The 21449-nt window shown below is 39.9% G+C and overlaps 1 protein-coding gene across 1 annotated transcript in view; it reads left to right on the top strand.

Annotated features, from left to right (window-relative positions):
- Window positions 1-21449, top strand: part of GPC6 (glypican 6) — a 1214516-nt gene that overhangs the window by 1075922 nt on the left and 117145 nt on the right. The gene's annotated exons all lie outside the window — the stretch shown is intronic.

A 21449-nucleotide genomic window follows, 5' to 3' on the forward strand; every position in this document is an offset into this window, starting at 1 on the left:
AGTCGTGAGTTGCGAGTCCTTAGTTTCACTGAGCCTTTCACAAATCGTCAGTGACTTAGTCGTCGAAAAGTTATACTGACATACAGGTCAAGTTTCTGACCCATCCATTTTGTTTTTGTTTTAAGCTTTTTATTTTGTACTGGCGTACAGTCGATTAACAATGCTGAAATGAATGTTCATCTCAGGTGAACAGAGAAGGGACTCAGCCATACATATACATGTATCCATTCTCCCCCAAACTCCCCATCCAGCCTGCCACATACCATTGAGCAGAGTTCCCTGTGTTATACAGTAAGTCTTTGTTGGTTATCCATTTTAAATACAGCATTGTGTACATGTCAGCTCCAAACTCCCTAAATATCCCTTCCTCCCGGCAACCATAAGTTCATTTTCCAAGTCTGTAAGTCTCTTTCTGTTTTGTAAGTAATTTCATATTTTTTTTCATTTTTTTTAGATTCCATATATAAAGGATGACCAACTCATCCATTTTTTATTCCAAGAGTGCTATTATAAACATTCTATGTTTAAATTATATTTTTTCAATTTTTCTAAATTTTCTATACTAGGACAATATCATTATTTAACCTTTAAAAATAAATTAATACTTTCTTCTCAATAAAGAAAAAAATGTAGCCTGGCCCCTGCCGCCACCCCCACCCTAGCCCTGGCCCCAGGGGCAGTCGCGCCAGTGAGCGGTGGGACCCGCGACCCTTGCAGCGCCTCGTGCAGCGGTCTCTTGAGGAGCGATGATGGAGTATAAGTTCATGGTGGTGCGCGCCAGCGGCGTGGGAAGAGCACCCTTTAAAAAAAAAAAGAAAGAACAAAATGTAAAGCGAGACCCAGTCTTTTGTGGCCTAGGGGTGTGTGTGGAGGGGAATAGAGTGGATAATTTAGGGGAAATGGGGAAGATATTGGTAGTTCAGAAAATATTTTGTGATACAGTGTAGAAAGCATTAACTTTGGAACACTGGATATGGTTTATTAATATGGGAATCATTACAAAGGTTAAGTTGGATGTGCATGGAATGATGTTGATAACTGCACAGTCTCATGTGAATTTTGAGAAACAAATGTACATTATCTGGGTACATTAAAAAATATAATTATGAATTCTACATAATAAATATATGCAAAGAAAAAGAGATTGATGTATGCAATATAGAGGCATGCAATAGGCATATCTTTCTGCCAAAAGCCAGAAAGGGTTTATTCAATAAATATGCAGCAGCCTTTTCTCAGAATAATCTACTATCGGTATAGCTGTTTGTCTTAGAATTCTGACCCAATTCCAACTAAGTAATTTCATCCTGCCTGCTTAAATTCACCCTACCGTTGGTCCTCGACACAGAATTCTTCCTCATTTCTTGTCCTATCTGAAGTGTTACTCCATCCTGAAAAACAGCTTCATGTACCACTCTAAAGGTGACTGCTGTGCCATGATGAGTGAGGCAATTTTGTTATGTTAAGTGCTATGGGAAAAAAGCACTTACAGTGCTCCCGTAGAAATGCAAGCTAATATTACTCAATGAACCTTCCTTTCAGCTGTTGCGCTGCATGGCATTTTCAAAATGAGGAGGCCTTTGCCCACTGCAGCTTATTTATGTGATGCATTCAAAATGGGCCCATTTTCTGAAGGCATCTGGGAATATGTAGAGAAGAAATATGAAATAAACAGAAATTAAACAGATGAAGTTAAACAGCTAACATTAGAGAGACCAGTGAGGTTGTTAAATCGTGTCTTCAAACTTAGATCTAAACTTCTCAATAATCAGGAAGAATGGAGAATAATGACATAAGATGCATCTTCTGATATATCTTCCATCTTGCTAAATTCTAAATGACTGTTCTAAGAGGTTCTTGGTGTAGGCAAATGTGTCCCAAGTACAGAATTCAGAGCTACATAGACTTTGGAATAAAATAACTTTTGCAAATTTATTGAATATTATTACATGCAGCATTTACCAGACAGCCATATTTTTAAAAAGCATAACAAGCAGTACACTGAACATGCATGGATATATCACCCTGTGGTTTCTAGACTACATCACCTTGTTTTTTCTTTAGAATTAGTCCTGTTCATGTGAATGGTCTTTTAGTAGCCTCAAAATAGGTTTTCTTTCTTAGGAAAATTTCTTAGCCTGTTTTCAAAATACATGTTTTCTTTAAAAAAAAAAAAGTAGTAGTATTGATCTCTAAATACTCAAAGATGACTAAAGTTTAATTCAGGTGTATTAGCAGCAATTACCTATCACATGTCACTGGACCCGGGTAAGGATACAAATGGGAAAGCAATGTCAGTCCATTTTTGGACTGTTGACTTTATCATCAAATAACAGTAGTAGATACTCGTTCTAGTTTTTTTCTATTTATATCATAAGCAAGTCAACATTTTCTCTGTCCTTTTATCCTAAAACCTTACATAGATACTTAAAGAAAATAAGAAGAAATTTTCCAGGAAAACATCAAGGCCTTTGACATTGGATGTTTTATTTGACCAATATAAAAAGACTTACCTCACTCAGGAGCACTTTTCAAATGTTGTGACATTTATTGTAATTGCAGTGTAACCAATATTGTAATTTTGATTAATTCTACAAACAGTTCTGGGCCTTTCACATCACCTTATGAACATGGATAGTTTAAAATCTGTTTTAATGTTTCGAAGTAGAGATAGTAAAGGAAACCTGGAAGTTGGAACTCACAGATCTGGGTCAGCATCCACCTTCTTTGTCGATATGGAACCCCTGTCTTCACTGAGCTTGACTCACTTTATTTAAAATGGTGCTAAAGACAGCACCCACCTTTTAGAGTCAGGAAGGTTAAGTGAGATGCTGCACGCATTGCTTCCCTGCGGGTAGGAAGGAAGTGAGTGCTAACTGGTCCTTCTAACTTGTCCTTCTACAAAGGAGCTACACATTTGCCTTCAGATCTGGGCGAATGGCTGTCTGATGATCCTTTATGTATCTATACCGAGATCTTTGATTATCATCTGCTCAAAATGTCCTTGATAATCTAACACAATAACCGCACAGCTTGAGAACACTGTCCCCATGTCTCAAAGTCCTGCTTCCTTGGCCTCACACTTTAAGCATGGATTTGGGGACTGAGAATGCTTTCTCAAGACTCATTGATGTATTCCTATTGGTTCTTTAAAGCTTATCTTTTTACACCCATTTTTCTTTCCTTTAATGTTATTTTGAAAGGAGGTAGCCTTGAGAATGGAGATGAAGTTGAAAGCCAAGTATTTTTGTGACTGGCACACACTTCATCATTCTTGCCACTTTCTGAAGGTCCACCCCAAAGCGCATCCTCCCAACGCACATGACCTGCCACATTGTCCACATCCCCCTTGCTTTCTTCATCTGTGCCGCCTGCGTCCTTCACTGATACTTACTGAACACTTCTCTGTGCCCACTGCTTGGGTCTGACTGCTCGCTCAGATGCCTCAGCCCACTTTCTCTTTGGCTTATCCGTCAACTGCTCATGTGCTAATCTTAGCTGATCCCAGGAGCTTCAGCACATGCCCTCCTAGTTGGTCAGAGCTATAGATCCTTATGGTTTTGGAGATAGAATGACCATGAGTCATCTAAGAACCCAAATATTTAACTTCGCACAAAGGCACTAGGGAGATCCATGTCACACACTTGGGTTGTGATGAAAGCAGTACTAGAAACTGTGTCTCCTTATGCATTTAAAAGTGTGTGAATGCTCAGCTGTGTTTGACTCTTTGCAACCCCATCAACTATAGCCTGCCAGGCTCCTCTGTCCATGGAATTTTCCAAGCAAGAAATACTGGAGTGAGTTGCCATTTCTTTCTCCAGGGAATCTTCCAAACCCAGGGATTGAACCCGCATTTCTTACATCTCCTGCATTGACAGGTAAATTCTTTACCACTTACACCACCTGGGAAGCCATTTATGCGTTTAAAACCCTTTCTAATTGCATGAGAAACATTTTAAATCTAACATTAAAAATTAATGTCTGTTTAAATATCTCCTTTTTAAATATAGGAGGTTTATTAAATTGTAGAATCAGAGCTATATTCTCTTGCCTGCATTTATTAGTCTCTATGTTGAGACTATTTCCTCTTACTAAAGTTTAAAATGTTTTATTATTAGTAAATAAATATGCTCATTATACTTGGTTCTTAAGTAAATGGCAACTTAAATCTATCTTCAGTTGATAATCAGAAATAGGGACAAATCAGAGATAGAAACTGTAGTTATTTTATAACAATGAAAAATCTGGTAAGAGCCTATAACTCCAATTATAAGAGAATGGTTACAAAAACAAGAGTGCAATGAAGATATGAAATATCATACAACTTATCAAAAGGATGTTTTCGTAGAAGAATTAGAGGATACGTAAGTATATACTATTGAACTGAAAGCAAATGGTAAATAGCACATACAGAGTGTGACCCTAATGTTAGGTATATTAGAATTAACACCTGCAAGGAAATGTTACAAAATATTATCCATGATGATCTCTGTCTTGGTAGATTGTATATGATTGTTTTTCTCTTCGTTTTTTGTTGTTGCTTCGTATTTTCCAAATTTTGTAAAACAAACACACATAAAAAGACACTTGGAGGAAATTTCCAATGAGCAACTGGATGTCCATATCCTGGTTCCAGGGAAAGTTGGACATAAATAGTAGATTTATGATAAAAAGAAAAAGAAGTAACTGTTGCCTAAAATCTTTCCTTCCAATTCAGCTGCTGTGTTCTTCAGCATAAAAAGAAATCTAATAAGAAAATAGTTACAGCTTTCTGAAAACCAACTCAATGAAGTTACCTTAAATTTTATGCCTGGTGTCAAATATTCCTTCCCCAGTCATTTACCTGTTCTGAGTACAGGATATACCACTGAACTCTTATAATCAATGAGGTGACTTTTAATGGTAAGTTCTGGAAAAGCCTAAGCACTAACAGAAGTCTTGGGAAGAGAAATGTGATAAAGCTTGCAGTATGAGGCTGCTGTCTGAAGTTCCCAAGGGCACTAGTTTGTTTGAAGCAGGCTCATGAAGGAGCAAAGCCAGAGAAATGAAATTTTGATGCCCTGCAGCCCACAGTGATCCCCCCGCCTCCCTCCTGTTAACCTCACACACCTGTACACATGTGTGCTCAGGCCACCAGCCTGAGACTCACGCAGGTCCCTTTGGCTAGATTGACAAGTTCAAGCAATGCACAGATGTTGGTTCTGACCTTACTTCGAATAGGACCTGCCTTAATTATTCACAAGCCATGAGACCCCTGGCAGGCTCTTCCATCTCTAGCGTGTTGGTCCACCACCGTTAAGAAAGATGATAGTACTTCCCACTGTAGTCAGTTGGAAAAATCAAATGAATCTCTAGTGCTGAATGTTGTTAGAACAATACCAGGCCTGGACCCAGCCACTGAAATGGCTGTGTAAGGGCTCACTCCCTCACTGTCTCTCTCCCCTCTGTCCTTCCTTCCCTTCTCCTCCCGCTTTCATTCTCTTCCTCCTTAGTTGGCAAATGATCTTCATCTTCCCCACAGACTATATTTTGGAGATAAATGTAAGCAAGATATAAAGACAAAGGAAAAAACAAAAGTTCCCCTACCGTTTCATGCAATGTATCAGAGAGAAGAGATAACTCATCACCTTCTAAAATAAGGTCTTTTTCTTTTTCTTCTTTTTTTTCAACAACCCACCTTTTCTTTTCTTTGGGTCCAGTGACCCCTGATACAGGACACACTGCTCTTTTTTTTCATTTTCCTTTCGGTTCACATGGCACTGAGCAACAAAATAATAAAAAATATATATTTTTTTAATAATGCCAAGTACACAGACAAGGAGGAGAAAAGGGCTCCCATTGCCTGCTGAATTGCCCACTAATCACTCTGTGCAGAACCAGCAGGGAATTCTGACAACACACCTGACTTTTCATTTATTTATTTTTTATTGGTTCTGGGAGAGGCTTGTGATTCATTCCATGTAGGTGGCGAGGCCTTGTACTACAGGAACAAATTGTCCCTAGGGTGATTTGCTTTATTAACTTTTAGGCCAAAGGAGGGAGAAATAGGAGAATTGCTTTAACTGCAATATACTGGCAAAAAGTTTAGTCTTTTTTAGTTCATTGACACCTGAAATGTTTTAACTGGTCCTGTTTCTTAAAGATAGATGGGCTGATTGTGAAGAAGGAGGCAGCATGATGGAATCGAAAGGTGGCTGGTTGAAAGAAAACCTGCCATGTGTGCCCCGTCAAATCCCTAGACCCCTCATATTATGGGGACTTGGTGACCTTCTCTGTAAAATAAAAGGATTGGACTGGATATTGTCCTCCTCTTTTAAATTTTGCTTTTTTATTGAAGTACAACGTTGTGTTAGTTTCAAGTGTACAGCAAAGTGACTCAGTTATACATATATATCCTTTCCCAGACTCTTTTCTATTATGTTGTTTAGTCGCTAAGTCATGTATGACTCTTTACAATGCCATGGACTTCCATCTCTCACTGTCTCCCAGAGCTTGCCCAGGTTCATGTTCATTGAGTTGGTAATACCATCCAACCATTTCATTCTCTGCCTCCTTTTCTCCTTTTGCCATTAATCTTTTCCATTATAGCTTATTCAGTTCAGTTCAGTTCATTATAAAATAGTAAATACAGTTCCCTGTGTTCTGTAGTAGGTGCTTATTGTTTATGTATTTTATATATAGTAGTGGCTATCTGTTAATTCCAAACTCCTAATTTATCCCTCCCCAACCCTTTCTCCTTTGGTAACCATAAGTTTGTTCTCCATGTCTGTGAGTCTATTTGTTTTGTAAGTATATTCGTCTTTATAATTTTTGTTAGATTCCACCTGTAAACAACATCCTATGATATTTGTCTTTCTCTGACTTACTTCATATAGTATGATAATCTCCAGCTTCATCCATGTGGCTGCAAATGGCATCATTTCATTCTTTTTCATGACTGAGTAGTATTCCATTATACCTAGGTACCACATCCTCTTTATCCATTCCTCTGTCAATAGCCATTCAGGCTGCTTCCATGCTCTGGCTATTGTAAATAGGACTGTATGTATCTTTTCGAATATTGTCCTCTTTCAGCAAAAGTTTACACCTTCATCAGTGGTGGATTCACACCTTTAGTATTAACTTTGTTGGGAAGTGAAAGGAACTCACGTCTCCATAAAGATAGAATAATCTTAATACATAGTAAGCATTTGCTGTGCTATGTGACTAGTATTGCATCTAATCCACACAGTGATGTAGGAAGAGCCCCTGTGATAACAGAGGACACCGAGGATCACAGAAGTTAAATAAGTTGCCTTATAGAGGCTGCAACTGTGGTTCCTAGGCTTGCACATGTGACACACTGCCATCACCATGCATTGCCTCCACACTGCTTCTCTGGGAGACCAAGAAGACCATCCAAACTGGTGAGGGAGTCAAAGTAACTCAAGTGGGATGTTCAAGTTAATAAAGGGTAAGGAGCAATGGGTGTGCTTTTACAAGCTTGTCAAGCAGGATAGTGGTGCCCCACTTGGAAAGAATAGTGTCTCTAAGGGAGGTTTAGGCTTCCTTGGTGGCTCAGAGGGTAAAGAATCTGCCTGAAATGCAGGAGACCTGAATTCGATCCATGGGTTGGGAAGATCCCCTGGAAAAGGGAATGGTAACCCACTCCAGTATTCTTGCCTGGAGAATTCCAATGATAGAGGAGGCTGGCAGGCTACAGTCCATGGGGTTGCAGAGAAACGAACACCACGAGCCACTAAAACTAACTAACTAAGGGAGGTTTAGAGAGAAGTGTAATTGCAGCAAATAAAGAATGAGAAGAACTCAGGACCGAAATGCTTTATCTTTATCATCTTAGGTTTTCTCTTTTAATCGTCTCTTTAAAAGTGGTGAAGCATTTGGAATTTAATAAGTAAATAAAATATCAATAAAACATATTGATACTATCTGAGCAATTTCGATGTTTCCTTTGATGGATGGAGTGAGAGAGGACAATGATCTTGAGTTCAAAAGCTGCTGTTTACATCAAATGATTTGCTTTTCTCCTTTGGCTCTCGTTTCCCTAAAAAGCCCATTTGTTGGCCCAAGTCAACCCTGTCAATACCAAAACCCTGTAGAAGACTTTAGGGATTTAAAAATGCACTTCTCTCAGAAAGATCTTGAAGAGCTCCTTACCCCCTTAAATCCTCTGATTCATCATCAAAGCAAAGACTGATTGGTGAATGTGAATTATTTGAATATCCCTAGCTACAAATGACATAAAAAATTATTCATATGAAGAATCGGCAATAAAAGTTTAAATAAAGGGTTATGGTTGGTAGTATACACTTTAATGTCCATCAGATTCATGATTTATAAGGCCCAGTCTTTATGGCTTGTGATGTATCTAAACATCTCAAAGTTATAGCAGTGAGATGATGCTTACATGAATATATTATATTTTTATGAAATGCAATGCATCATTCTACTAAAAAGAAACCAATGTCTGGAAATGAGTCCTGTAGGTTCTAATTTCTGTACTGTGCTAGGATTAGAGGTGAATTATTTCACCCCCTACAATTTGCATTTCCTTTACAGTGTGGAAGCAAAATAAGTCTCTTTGTTTGCACTGGTTTCAGAATTAAATTAGTTTGTATATTTGTTCTCTACTCCTCTTCCTGGATTTGGTTTCAAAGTAAACAGTTATTTTCATCAAATTCTCTTTTATTTGGCTTTAACTCTTCAGTTTCTTGAATTATTCTAGGTGGCTGTCCCTGTTTTATTTTTCAATCAGATATGTGTTCACTGTTTTAAATGGTATTTCATTGGTTCACTTCCATTTTCTATTATTTACCTCACTCTGTGGTATTATGATTTCTTTAGCTAGATCTCACCCCTGCTGTGGTCTAGTCTTTTTTAAAGGTATTTTTTGAAGTGCCTAAATACCACACAGGGCTGGTAAGACAGCAGAAGGATGATCATCCATTTGATGTTTAGTGAATGTGGGAAAATTACAGGAAAGAATCAGAAATGACATTCATCACACAGATTGCTTTGAAAGTTAATGGCAAACTTAGAGTCTGGAGAATCAGCAAGAATTACCTTGTTTGGAAAAACCAAAAATGTCAACTTTTTTTTTTTTAGATTAACCTAGAAATGACCACTGACAGAAAGAAAACCAGCCATACTTTTCAATTTCAGGAGAAAAGATCTAAAAAGTTATTTCTACCTAATAAAAAAAGTACAATAAGATTCCAAATTCCCATAGAAACTCTTCATCCACCTTATAACACATCAAAAGCCATCAAGGGCCTATTTATCTTGTAGGCCAGAACTAATAAAGTTTTGTGGGCATTTTTGATGGTGTATGCTGCAGGGGAGGAGAGGGGAAGTAGTTTTAGGACAGGAGGAGGGGAGCCAGTTAGTTTATATCAAGTTATAGGCGGGGGGTGGGGAGAATGAAGATTTTAAAAATTTATTCCAGTAATTCATTTAACAACTGTTAGGATCCTAGTATTGTTCTAAGGGATGAGACTACAAAAATGAACAACAAAAAGAAAGTCCCTGACCTCTTGAGGATTACGAAACAGTGAGGGGTGGGGGGCGTGGGGGGGGGTGAGGGAACAAGAGCAAATATATATAAGATAATTCAGCAAATATTAAGTGCTCTGAAGAGTAAAGCAGTCAGATTAGAGTGACTAGGAGATTGTAGCGTAGTTATAGACGATTTTCTGAGAAATGTCATTTAGGTAGAGACCGGAAGAAAATTAAGAGACTGATATGTAGATATATAGAGGGAGAGTATTCAAGGAAAAGGAATGAACAGTAAGTACAAAGGCCCTGAGAAAGGAAGGGGTCTGGCCTGTATTCCAGGAACAAAAGGAAGCTAATGAGTGATGATATGTGTGGTCATAGATGAGGTCATAAAGGTGAATTTGGAAAGCCTGTATAAATAGGCTGTAAGATCAAAAAATGTAAATAAATGATTTGTAAAATTGACTATAAAAATTTTTTAATTTCTGCATAGCAAAACAGACGTAATGAACAGACTTCTGGACTCAGTGGGAGAAGGAGAGGGTGGGATGATTTGAGAGAATAGCACTGGAACATATACTTTACCGTATGTAAAATAGATAACCAGTGAGAATTTGATGTATGAAGGAGGGCACCCAAAGCCAAAGCTCTGTGACAACCTGGGGACAGGTTGTCCCCACCTCCCCAGGAGGAGGGAGATGGAAAGGGTATTCAGGACACATGTATACCTATGGCCGATTCATACTGATGTATGGCAAAAGCCATCACAATTTTGTAAAGTAATTATCCTCCAATTAAAATAAATAAATATATATTTTTTAAATCCCACCATGAACAAAGTCAAAAGATGAACAGCAACTAGAGGAAATGACAACTCATATCACCCAAGGACTGGTACCTTTATTTTTTAAGAAATTCCTTTATATCAATATGAAAAAATTAATAATCCAATAGAAAAATAAGTGAACAGAGAATATGAAGGAAAAAACCAATTGAAGCGGCTTTTAAACACATTAAAGGATGTTCAACCTTACTTACCATGAGGGAAATATGTTCAACCTTACTTACCATGAGGGAAATTCAAGTTAAAACCACACTGGGATGCAGTCTCTTACCCTATCAGATTGGCAAAGATCCCAGCATTTGATCTTAAGTCCATCTAAAAGTTGGAGCCTTAAAGAATCAGACACGGTCATGTATTTCTCTTGGAAATGTAAACAGGTACAGCTTTTATGGGCCAAGCTTCAGGACTAACCATCAACATTTTAAATGCCCATATCTTTGACCCAGCCTTGTAAAACTTTATCCAATAGATTTATTTGCTAAATGAATTATGTACAAGGATATTCACTGTGGCATTATTTGTAATAGCAGGAAACCACAGGACATGTTGAGTAGTGAGAAATGAATGAGAAGGGAGAGGTGGAATCTGATTAGGAGCCTCTTTTTAAACCTGAACCCTTGGAAGTTCTTGAGTAGGTAAAATGAGAACAGGCTGTGTTCAGAACAACTTGTGTGTCATCGATTTCCTGTTGGATTGGGTCCGTGTGGGACCTCGGTGACAACTTCAGTGTCCTTGAAAAATTCTGATGGCGCTCAAAGTGGGGGAGTTCTTGTGTAGGGAGAGGGTTGAGGACATCGGGGGTGGTCATAGGCAGGGTTGCCAAGGGGGCAGAGACCAGCTTATGAAGGGCCTTTCTTATGTCGGGTTAAGAGGTTCAGACTTTATCCTGAAGGCAGTGGCAACCTTTAGAGCGAGGCAGTGACCTCATCGGATTTGCATTTTTAAAAGACAGTTCTGCTGGCAATGTCAGGGAAGAGATTACAGAGCAGCAAGACCAGAGTGGGAGAGTGATTAGTGAGAAAAATAAGAATATAGTCCAGAGAGAGATACATATTTTCATTGTTTGGTGGTTCTTACGAATCAAAATTCTACAAACGAAAATGTCTTAACCACAGAATTGCCTTAAACATCAAAAGCGAAAAAAAAAATTTTTAACTGTAACCTTTTGGTGGTTTCATGGAGGCAGACATTTGTTAAAATGAATTCAATTGCACACTTTACTATGTGAATTTTGCTTTATATCAGTTATATCCCTATAGAGCAATGATTTTTAAAATTAACACTGTCTTTAATAAGGAAAAACAAAAGAAACCCTAAAATGTGGTGTGGACTTTCTGACCAGGGAAGTTCCAATTTTCTGCTCTCAAAGCTGCACTGTCTCCTGGTTATTCAGGTCCTGTCTGCCTGCTGCTCGGTGTATCCATCAGTCCCCCTAGCTGGGTTCTCCTGAAACTCGTTCCTGTCCAAGATCTCACAAGAATTTTAATTAATTGATTTGAGTGAAAGCAAGGGCTTCCCTGGTGGCTGAGACAGTAAAGAGTCTACCTGCAATGCAGGAGACCTAGGTTCAATCCCTGGGTTGGAAGATCTCTTGGAGTAGGGAATGGCAATCCACTCCAGTATTCTTGCCTGGAAAATCTCATGGACAGAGGAGCCTGGCGAGCTATAGTCCACGAGATCACAAAGAGTCAGACACAGCTGAGCAACCAACACACATACAAAGTCTCTATAACTCCGTGTACCGGTCCCCAGCAAGCCACAGAGTAAAGCAGAGCCCTGCTTCCCTGTCATGACTGGGTCATAAAAGAGTCAATACAGAAACACTGAAGCAGTTTTTACTATTGTTATTATTATTATTACTACTATTAATGAGTAACTGAGTGCCAATGAATGAATTCCCCAGGGTGCTTTTAAAATAGCTTGATTAAAAAAAAAAAATTCTTTTGTCTGCTTCTCACTGGGAAAAAATATCTTAGTTAAGTTTAAACAATGGTACTGCAGATATAAGAGTAAGCACTGCTTCTAAAGAAAAGTGAAACAGGGCCCTATGGACTTCTGATAAAGCAAGAAAGTCGATTGTGCTTATAGATTTCATTTTCCAAGGGTAGATTATTAGGACAAATTTTAAAGATTTAATGAGAACTTAGAAAGGACGTGTTATTATTGACATTCAAACTTCCCTCAAAGAAAGAAAAATATATTTTTAATGTTAATGTATTTTATCTTTGTCAGTTCAAAAAGATTCTAAACACCACAAAGCTGCAATCTTGCACTGTTTCTCTGCCTCAGCCCCTGAGGCCAGCAATTCATAGTGCCTTAGTGACACTCCTTGGCACGTAACAGATATTTATTAGGTTAAGCTTACTTCAACTGAACTTTCATTTTTTTTCCAGCTTTATCAAGATATAATTGACATATAACATTGTGTAAGTTTAGGTGTATAGCATGATGGTGTAATACATGGGTATTTTGCAAAATGATTATCAGAATGAACTTAGCTAACACATTCATCGCCTCACATAGTTACCCTTTGTGTATGTGTTCATATGTGGTGAGAACTTTTAAAATTTACTCTCTTAGCAGCTTTCGGGTATTCAGTACAATTCCGTTAAGTATATTCACCGTGCTGTATATCACATCCTCAGGACTTATTCCTATAACTGAAAGTTTGTACCTCTTGACCATGTCTATACATTTCCCCAGGCTTCCCGAGTGGCTCAGATGGTAAAGAATCCTCCTACTAATGCAAAAGACCCGGGTTCGATCCCTGAGTTGGAAAGATCCCTCTGGAGAAGGGAACGGCAGCCCACTGCAGTATTCTTACATGGAGAATTCCATGGACAGAGGAGCCTGGTGGGCTACACTCCATGGGGTCACAAAGAGTTGGACATGGCTAAGCATGCATGCGAGCGTGTGCACATACACACACATGCAAGCATGCACACACACGTCTGTTTCCCCACCCCTTCACACTGAACTTTCAAAATGATTTCTACTCTGTTGTTACTTACACAAAGATTAATAACATCTCATTTTAAAAGAAAGTCTTTCTCTTCTTGCCTCCCCTAAAACATTTTGAAAATCACTTTCCTCCAGGTTATAATTAGTAGCATTCAACAAAGTTATTTCCGATTTTACATCTCCTTTTATCAAAAGATAAATTTAAAAGATGTGTCTAATCATATGAAATCCTACTTAATATTTCTATCCCAGAGGCACAAAGCCTTCGGGAGTCCCTGCAGCAAGATGGTTTTAATCCAATGCCATCCAGAGATCAGAGATAATGGCTGGTTCCTTGTGTCAGAGACTTTGCTCTTCATAAAGTCAAGCACTTAAAGAAAAATCTAGATCTTTACCTTCTTCCAAACCTGTTCTCTGTCTTGCTAGCTCCTGCTCACATCCCAGGGGAAACAGCTGATTCTGAGACTCGTCAACCCTGCATTGACGTACTGTACCACTGTATTGAAACACAGTGCAGGCTTAGAACGGTTCTTTTTGTATGTTCCGTGGGTCCGGAAGATCCCCTGGAGAAATGGCTGGCTACCCACTCCAGTGTTCTTGCCTGGAGAATCCCATGGACAGAGGAGCCTGGTGGGCTACAGCCCATGGGGTCGCAAACAGTCTGACACAACTGAGCCACTAACACTTTCATTTTAGTGGTTGGAAACAGGGTTTACATCATTACTGTTGTTTGTCAAATATTATTTGACTAGAGATCTGAATAATTTGAATCCTGTCAAATAAATTATAGGAAAAACATCCCCGAGTATTTTGTAAATATTGGGCTACTCCAGTATTGTGTTGCTACAAAATAAATTATCCCTAAATTTAGCAGCTTAAAACAACAATGGTATTATTATAAACTACAGAACAGTGAATCAGGAATTTGGGAAGCCTTGGCTAGCTCATTCCTCTGCCCCACGTGGCATCACTCGGTGGTAATCAGCTGGTGCATGGACTGGTCGAGTTGGCCTCACTCACATGCCTGGCACCCTGGCAGGAGTCTTAGTCCACTGGAGCTGCTCTAACAAAAATATCAAAGACTGAGTGGCTGAAACAGAAAGCATCTCTCTCTCACAGTTCTGAGTGCTGGAAAGTTCAAGGTCAAGACACTGGTGGATCGTGTGTCAGGTGAAGCCTGCGCCCTGGTCCACAGACTGCCACCCTCACTGTGTCCTCATGTGCTGGGGAGGACAGGGGAGCCATGTGGGTCCTTTAATAAGGACACTAATCCCACTCATGAAGGCTCAGGCCTCTCGACCTAATCACCTCCCAAAGGCCCCACCCCTAAATGCCATCACCTAGGGGATTAGGTGTCAACATATGAATTATTGGGAGCACTCAAGTATTTTGTCCATAACAGCAAGCATGGCTAGTAACCTGGGCCTAGTAGGGACTATCCCCTGGAGTGCCTACATGTGGCCAGACCAGCATGGGGACCTCAGATAGAGTCTCACAAGAGAGAAAGTAGAAGCTGCAGTCTGATAATTTCCTGCTCCAGAAATCAAGTGTCCCTTGCGCTGCATGCTCTTTTAGTCACTGCAGTGACAGAGCCCACCCTGATTCAGGGGGATGGGATATAAACCCCACCTCTACTTCCCAGGTTGCGCCAGTGGTAAAGAACCTGTCTCCCAGGAGACACAAGAGACGTGAGTTCGATCCCTGGGTTGGGAAGATCTCCTAGAGCAGGAAATGGCAACCCACTCCAGGTATTCTTGCCCAGAAAATCCTATAGACAGAGGAACCTGGTAGACTACAGTCTATGGGGTCACAAAGAGTTGGACACACGACTGAGCTACACACACACACACACACCTCGATGGAAAGTGAGTCAGAATTTATAGTGATCCTTAATTGGCAAAGGGGCGCCATGTGAGAAAACACTGCAGTTTTGTATCTCTTGGTATAATGAACTCATCCATCAAAAAGCAGCTATTATGAAAATATTAATTTAACATACAAAAGAGGACCAGTTATACATCTTAAAGTCAGTCATGTGTATTTTACGACCCAGCTCCTCACATCACTTGCTGTCAATACATCCACCAAAATATCTTGCCAGTTGGTCCTCTCCTTTCTTCTTCCACTGCCCAGAGATAGTGCCATATAGCTGCTAACCTTTGTTGTGCACCAGGCCTTGTGCTAACGTCTTTCCAGGCACTATCTCTTTTGATTCCTCATGCACACTATAGGTAGAGGTTGTCATAATCTCTACTTTGTAGATGAAGAAAATGGGACTCTGTGAATTAAGTGACACATGTTATTCTCAGACTTTTAATGGATGAACCTAAATGGAAACTGAGTCACTTGACTCCGTCTAACCAGAGTTGGGTTTCCTCACGCCTAACCAGAAAGTCCATGCTGACATGAGTGGCATGCCTTGACCCAGAGGTGCAGCTTTGCCCGCACCCTTTGAGTGGGCACATTCTTGCTGAGCTACACATGCCTCTGTGCTAAAGGGGTCATCATATCTCTGTGCATCAAAACCTTATACCAAGATACCAGCTACTTCTGTTGTTATTTACTCGCTAAGTTGTGTCCAGCTCTTTTGTGACCCGCCAGGCTCCTTTGTCCATGGGATTTCTCAGGCAAGAATACTGGAGTGGATTGCCATTTCCTCCTCCAGGGGATCTTGCCGACCCAGGGAGCAAACCTGAGTCTCCTGCATGGCAGGCTGATTCTTCACCACTAAGCCCCCAGGGAAGCCCCCAGTTACTTCTACTCCATCTAAATAACGTTAGAAACAAAAGTTACATATACTGCTTGAGCAAGACAATAGTCTTTTGTTTAAAGAGAGACAAAACATGGACAACATGGAAGCTATGCACAGAAAGGACCAGCTGGTCATTAGCTGACATACTCGAACTGGCCTAGTTTAATTGGCAATAGATAACAGCTCCAAGAGCACAGTTAAAAATAATGTTCCAAATATTTCAAAATATAAATGGCACAGAGATAATTAAGATAGCATAGGATGGCAGCCTCTGGAGGAAGTTATGACCATGTTCTGACTTAATTGGTTTCAGAGAAACTTACCAACTACTGCCTTGGTGTCATAAAAGTCTTGTGTGTTTTCTTTGCTTTGGGAGGAGAGAGAGGCATGGTTTCCCTGGCCCCGAAGGAGAGAAAAGATTCTCCTGATACTTGGGGAACTTGACTGCTGACAGACTTGCCCAGCAGGTGGGAGGCACACCAGTCAAGCAGGGATGCGCTTGGCTGCTCAGTGGACCACGGATGTACCACGCAGATCCTGTCACCATCTGGGGTCTGGGGCACGAGGAAGAGCCACCATCCGCTTGCAGGCCTGTTCCAAGTCCCAGCGCTGAGGACTCAGGCTGCCCTTCACTGCCACTTTCTCACCTTGCAGTGTGTCTAAACTAGACTCCTAAAGGCAGTTACTGTGAGCATAACCTTTACATGGAAACACAAAATATTAGAGGAATTTTCTGAAAAGCTGCTTTTCTTTTTGTGACCCTGGGGAATCCCATCATGTATATTTAGAACAATGGAAAAGAGGAATTGGTTGGGGGCAGGGATGATTTTATTGTAAGGAGACATACTTTTTTTCTACTTATGTTTGTCTGTTGTTGCTCTGTTGTTAGACTGCGAAGTCGTGTCCGACTCTTTGCAATCCCATGAATCACAGCATGCCAGGCTTTCCTGTCCTTCACTGTCTCCTGGAGCTTGCTCAAAGTCATGTCTATTGAGCCGGTGATGCCATCCAACCAGCTCATCCTCTGTTGCCCCTTTATCCTCCTGTTTATCTGGCCCTCTGTCAACCAACCTGTTTTCACAAACAACTTTGTAATAGAAAATTTTAAGTCCAGAAAACCAGTACTTACTTTCCTCTGCTAGCCTTGCTCTAATTCGAACCAAAAACCTGGGTATGGCTATAATCATTGCACACATGTTACTTTATCCAAATATTTCCACACAATTTTATCTGCACTTTTCCAGGATTTGGAAGAATGCATGTATTTCTTTTTGAAAGCAACACAGCATTTCAGTATATTGGTGTATATTTATGCTAGTTAATGATTTATCAACAGATAATTCAGTTAATAAGAACTTCTGTAATTGATCAACACAATGTGCTGTGCATAGTCGCTCAGTTGTGTCTGACTCTTTGCACCCCTATGAACTGTAGCTCGCCAGGCTCCTCTGTCCATGGGGATTCTCCAGGCAAGAATACTGGAGTGGGTTGCCATGCCTTCCTCCAGGGGATCTTCCCAACCCAAGAATTGAACGCAGGTCTCCCGCACTGCAGGCAGATTCTTGACCATCTGAGCCACCATTCTTTGTGTGTTGTGGTTGAAAAAAAAAAACACACACACATAACATGAAATCCACCCTCTTAACAAATGTTTCAGGGTACAATACAGTATGGTTAACACCATGAACATTGCTACTCTTAATAATGGTTCTGAGGTTTTGAGTCAATCGTTGAGTCTTCAAAGGAGAATCTAATTTTCCTTAGTAAAGTGATTTTTTAATGCATTTTAAAAAAATTAGTAATAGCCTAAACCAGATAGCTTAAAGTAGCATATTCTGACTGGTGGTCTAAATTAAAAGGAAAATAAGCTACTATATATAAAATAAACAACAAGATCTTACTATATAGCACAAGAAACTATAGTCAATATCCGGTAATAAACCATGAAGGAAAAGAATACGAAAAAAGTGCATGCATATGTATGCATAAGTGAATCACTTTGCTGTATACCAAAAGTAGCATAGTGAATCAGCTATACTTCGATAATAAATAAATTTTAAAAGATCAATTAATATATATTTATTTATAGCAAAAATGTATCACCTTAAATTAATTTGTGTAAAAGGCAAATGAATCGAGATGAAAAATGGAACTTCAAGGCCAAGCAATTTGAATGAATATGGCCATTTGGTTACATGTTTAATAAACAGGATCATCAGTAGGTTGGCCTATTTCCAAAGTCAAGGAGGCAAGTGGGGTCAAAAAAGAGGAGCTGAGTTTGCAGATCCAGGAAGCAAAAAGCTGAGCTCTGTGGTGAGGGAGGAACAGGGAACTAAAGAATGAAATCACCCGAGAGAAACTCCTTGACTTTATGATATGAATCGAACAGCTTTGTGCCTTACCTATTGAAGGGAATGTCAGGTAGAGAAGGGACTGGTTTAATTTAAACCAGAGAAACTTCTCAGAGATATTTTAGACCCTCTCATTGCAAACTGAGATAATATACTGAGTCCTTATGATCCAACGCAAAGCTTGTCCTTTCTACCCAGAGCACAACTAACTACAGACATCCGATACAGCTAATGTTATTACTGTCTCAACTCAACCCATTCCTGCTGGATAAATATTCCATGATAGGCCAGTACTCTTTGTGTAATGATTTATTCAAATACTTGTCTAAAACATACAGTTAAGGATCCCATAGTTATCACTTTCTTTAACTGCATACGGTGGATGACTCCCTAGGGCCAATTCTTTTTCCTTTATAAGGACCCCTTGTCCTTCTATTATAATAGCAGGAGACACTTGTCTAGAGAATCACGGGCTTTCCTGGTGGCTCAAATGGTAAAGAATCTGCCTGCAATGCAGGAGACCCAGATACCATCCCTGGGTCAGGAAGATCCCCTGAAGAAGGGAATGGCTACCAACTCTAATATTCTTACCTGGAGAGTTCCATGGACAGAGGAGCCTGACAGGCTACAGTCCATGGGTTGCAAAGAGTCAGACATGACTGAGCGATAATCATTTTCCTGTCTAGTGAAACTTGCTCATTTGTCATAATTAATCTTCATCAAAAAGCCTCTTGCAGAGTCTAACAATATAGGGGATTATTTTTATAAATACACAAAATAGATATAAAAATATAGAAGAAACAAAGCAACTTTCAGGGCAACTTTCAAAGCCTTAAAGGAAGGACTTTCTTGGTGGTCCAGGGACTTAGACTTCACTCTCCCAATGCAGGAGACCTGGGTTTGATCCCTAGTCAGGGAACTAGATCTCACATGCTGCAACTAAGAGTCTGCATGCTGCAACTAAAGTTCCCACAGGATGCAACTGAAAGATCCTGCATGCTGCAATGAAGATCGAAGATCCCTGTGCCACAACTAAGACCAGGACAGCCAAATAAGTAAATAAACAGACAAAACTTAAAGGAGAAGACATCTTTTTTTGGTGGGGAGAAGACTTGCCCCACGGCTAGCAGGGTCTTAGTTTCCCTACCAAGGATGGAACCAATGCCCTCAGCAGTGAAAGCAAGGGGTCACTAGGAAAATCCCCCAAAACATCTTTAATATCCAAATACTACAACCAAACAGTGTGCATCCTCTGTCCATTGTTGTTCCATTGCTCCATCATGTCTGACTCTTTGCGACCCCATAGACTGCAGCACGCCAAGTTTCCCTGTCCTTCACTGTCTCCCTGAGTTTGCTCCAACTCATGTCCATTGAGTCAGCAATGCCATCCAACCATCTCATCCTCTGCCGACCCATCTCCTTCCACCTTCAATCTTTCGCAGCATCAGGGTCTTTTCAAATGAGTCAGTTCTTGGCATCAGGTGGTCAAAGTATTGGAGTTTCAGCTTCAGCATCAGTCCTTCCAATAAATATTCAGGGTTGATTTCCTTTAGGATTGACTGGTTGGATCTCCTTGCAGTCCAGGGGACTCTCAAGGGTCTTGTCCAGCACCACAGTTCAAGAGCATTAGTTGTCAGACAATTAGGTGATTAAGATTCAGAGAAATGACTACTTTCTTGTAAGGTTCCGATGTGACATTCACAGATAGGTCTGTGATAAGGGGGGGAAAATCAGAAAATTTGTTATTAGAGTTTATAATGAGTCTTTGTTCACACTTCAGTTTTCCATGTCACTGTGTCCATGAGAGCAATATGGACCAAGCCCTAGGGGAGGGGATAGAAGCAGGACCTCCCTGATTTTCTAGTGTGGCTCTCGATGCTTCTAGTCTCCATCATTCCATAGAGAGGAGATCAAGGACCCAGGTGTGAGGTCTGGCCGAGAGAGCCTGTTGATACTGTCAAAGCTGATGTTTTTCACAAACCCTGGTGCCCTTTAAAAATGTGACTCTGCTTCCCAGACAGTCCTTTCTTATAAAAATTCGTTGCCTAATTCATACCTGCTTATAACCCTGAAAAATTTTTGATGTTGGCCTTTGGTGGAGCATGGTAGGATATGTAATAAAAATAAAATTTGTTTTCTTCACACCAATGCTATGAAGCAGCTACTATAAACAGTATGTTACATTAATAATATATTACATTTAGAAAGCAGATTATACAATATCTGCACAGTATATTTTCAGTTGCATGCTTAAAATATTCATGCACAGAGGGGAAAAAAAAAACAACAACATAGGGCATATACCAAAGTGTTTATAGTGTTATTCTGGGAAGTGGGATTGTGGGTGTATTTCTCTCCTTCATTTTTCTTTTCTATATTTTCTAAGTGTCTGATGATAAACATGTATTAATTTGAAAGGGGCAACATTTTAAGATTTGTTTCCAAGTGCTTTACCAATTGAAAACCCTGACAAATTTTGAGGCAACATGTTAAAAGTCTAGACTGTTCTGTCTTTCATTGTAGCCGCTGGTCCCAAGTGGACAGTGTTGATTATATTTGAATTAGTTAAAGGGAAAATAATTTATTCACAATTTAATTATTCAGTCACATTTGTCACATTTCAAGTTTCAGTAGCCACATTTTCATCATACAGAAAGTTCTATTCCGCAGTCCTGATGGAGACAAGTTAGCAAACTATGCCGGTTACCAAACTGGGCCAATTTGCAGTGGCAAAGGGCAAAGGAATGGTCCTCCTTATTAACTCATTATAGACACTGGGAGAGTCCTCATCCTAGGTCCCTGCACACACTTCACTAATCTTTGGCCCGGTGAGCTAGAGATTTCTCCCATTGTCATCCAGGTGTTAGTGGCAGGGTTGGGAACCCAGAGCAACTCACTCCTATTTCATAGCTCTCACCTCCTTATCATTGTGATGATCTTCTCCAGAAAACCAAATCTTCCCAAGCTGTACTTCAATCCGGTATCATCTCATAGACATTTTTGAAAGTTTACAATGTGACAGACACGGTAATAAGCCTTGAATGTG

Source organism: Budorcas taxicolor, chromosome 12, assembly GCF_023091745.1.
Source record: "Budorcas taxicolor isolate Tak-1 chromosome 12, Takin1.1, whole genome shotgun sequence".
NCBI lineage: Eukaryota > Metazoa > Chordata > Mammalia > Artiodactyla > Bovidae > Budorcas > Budorcas taxicolor.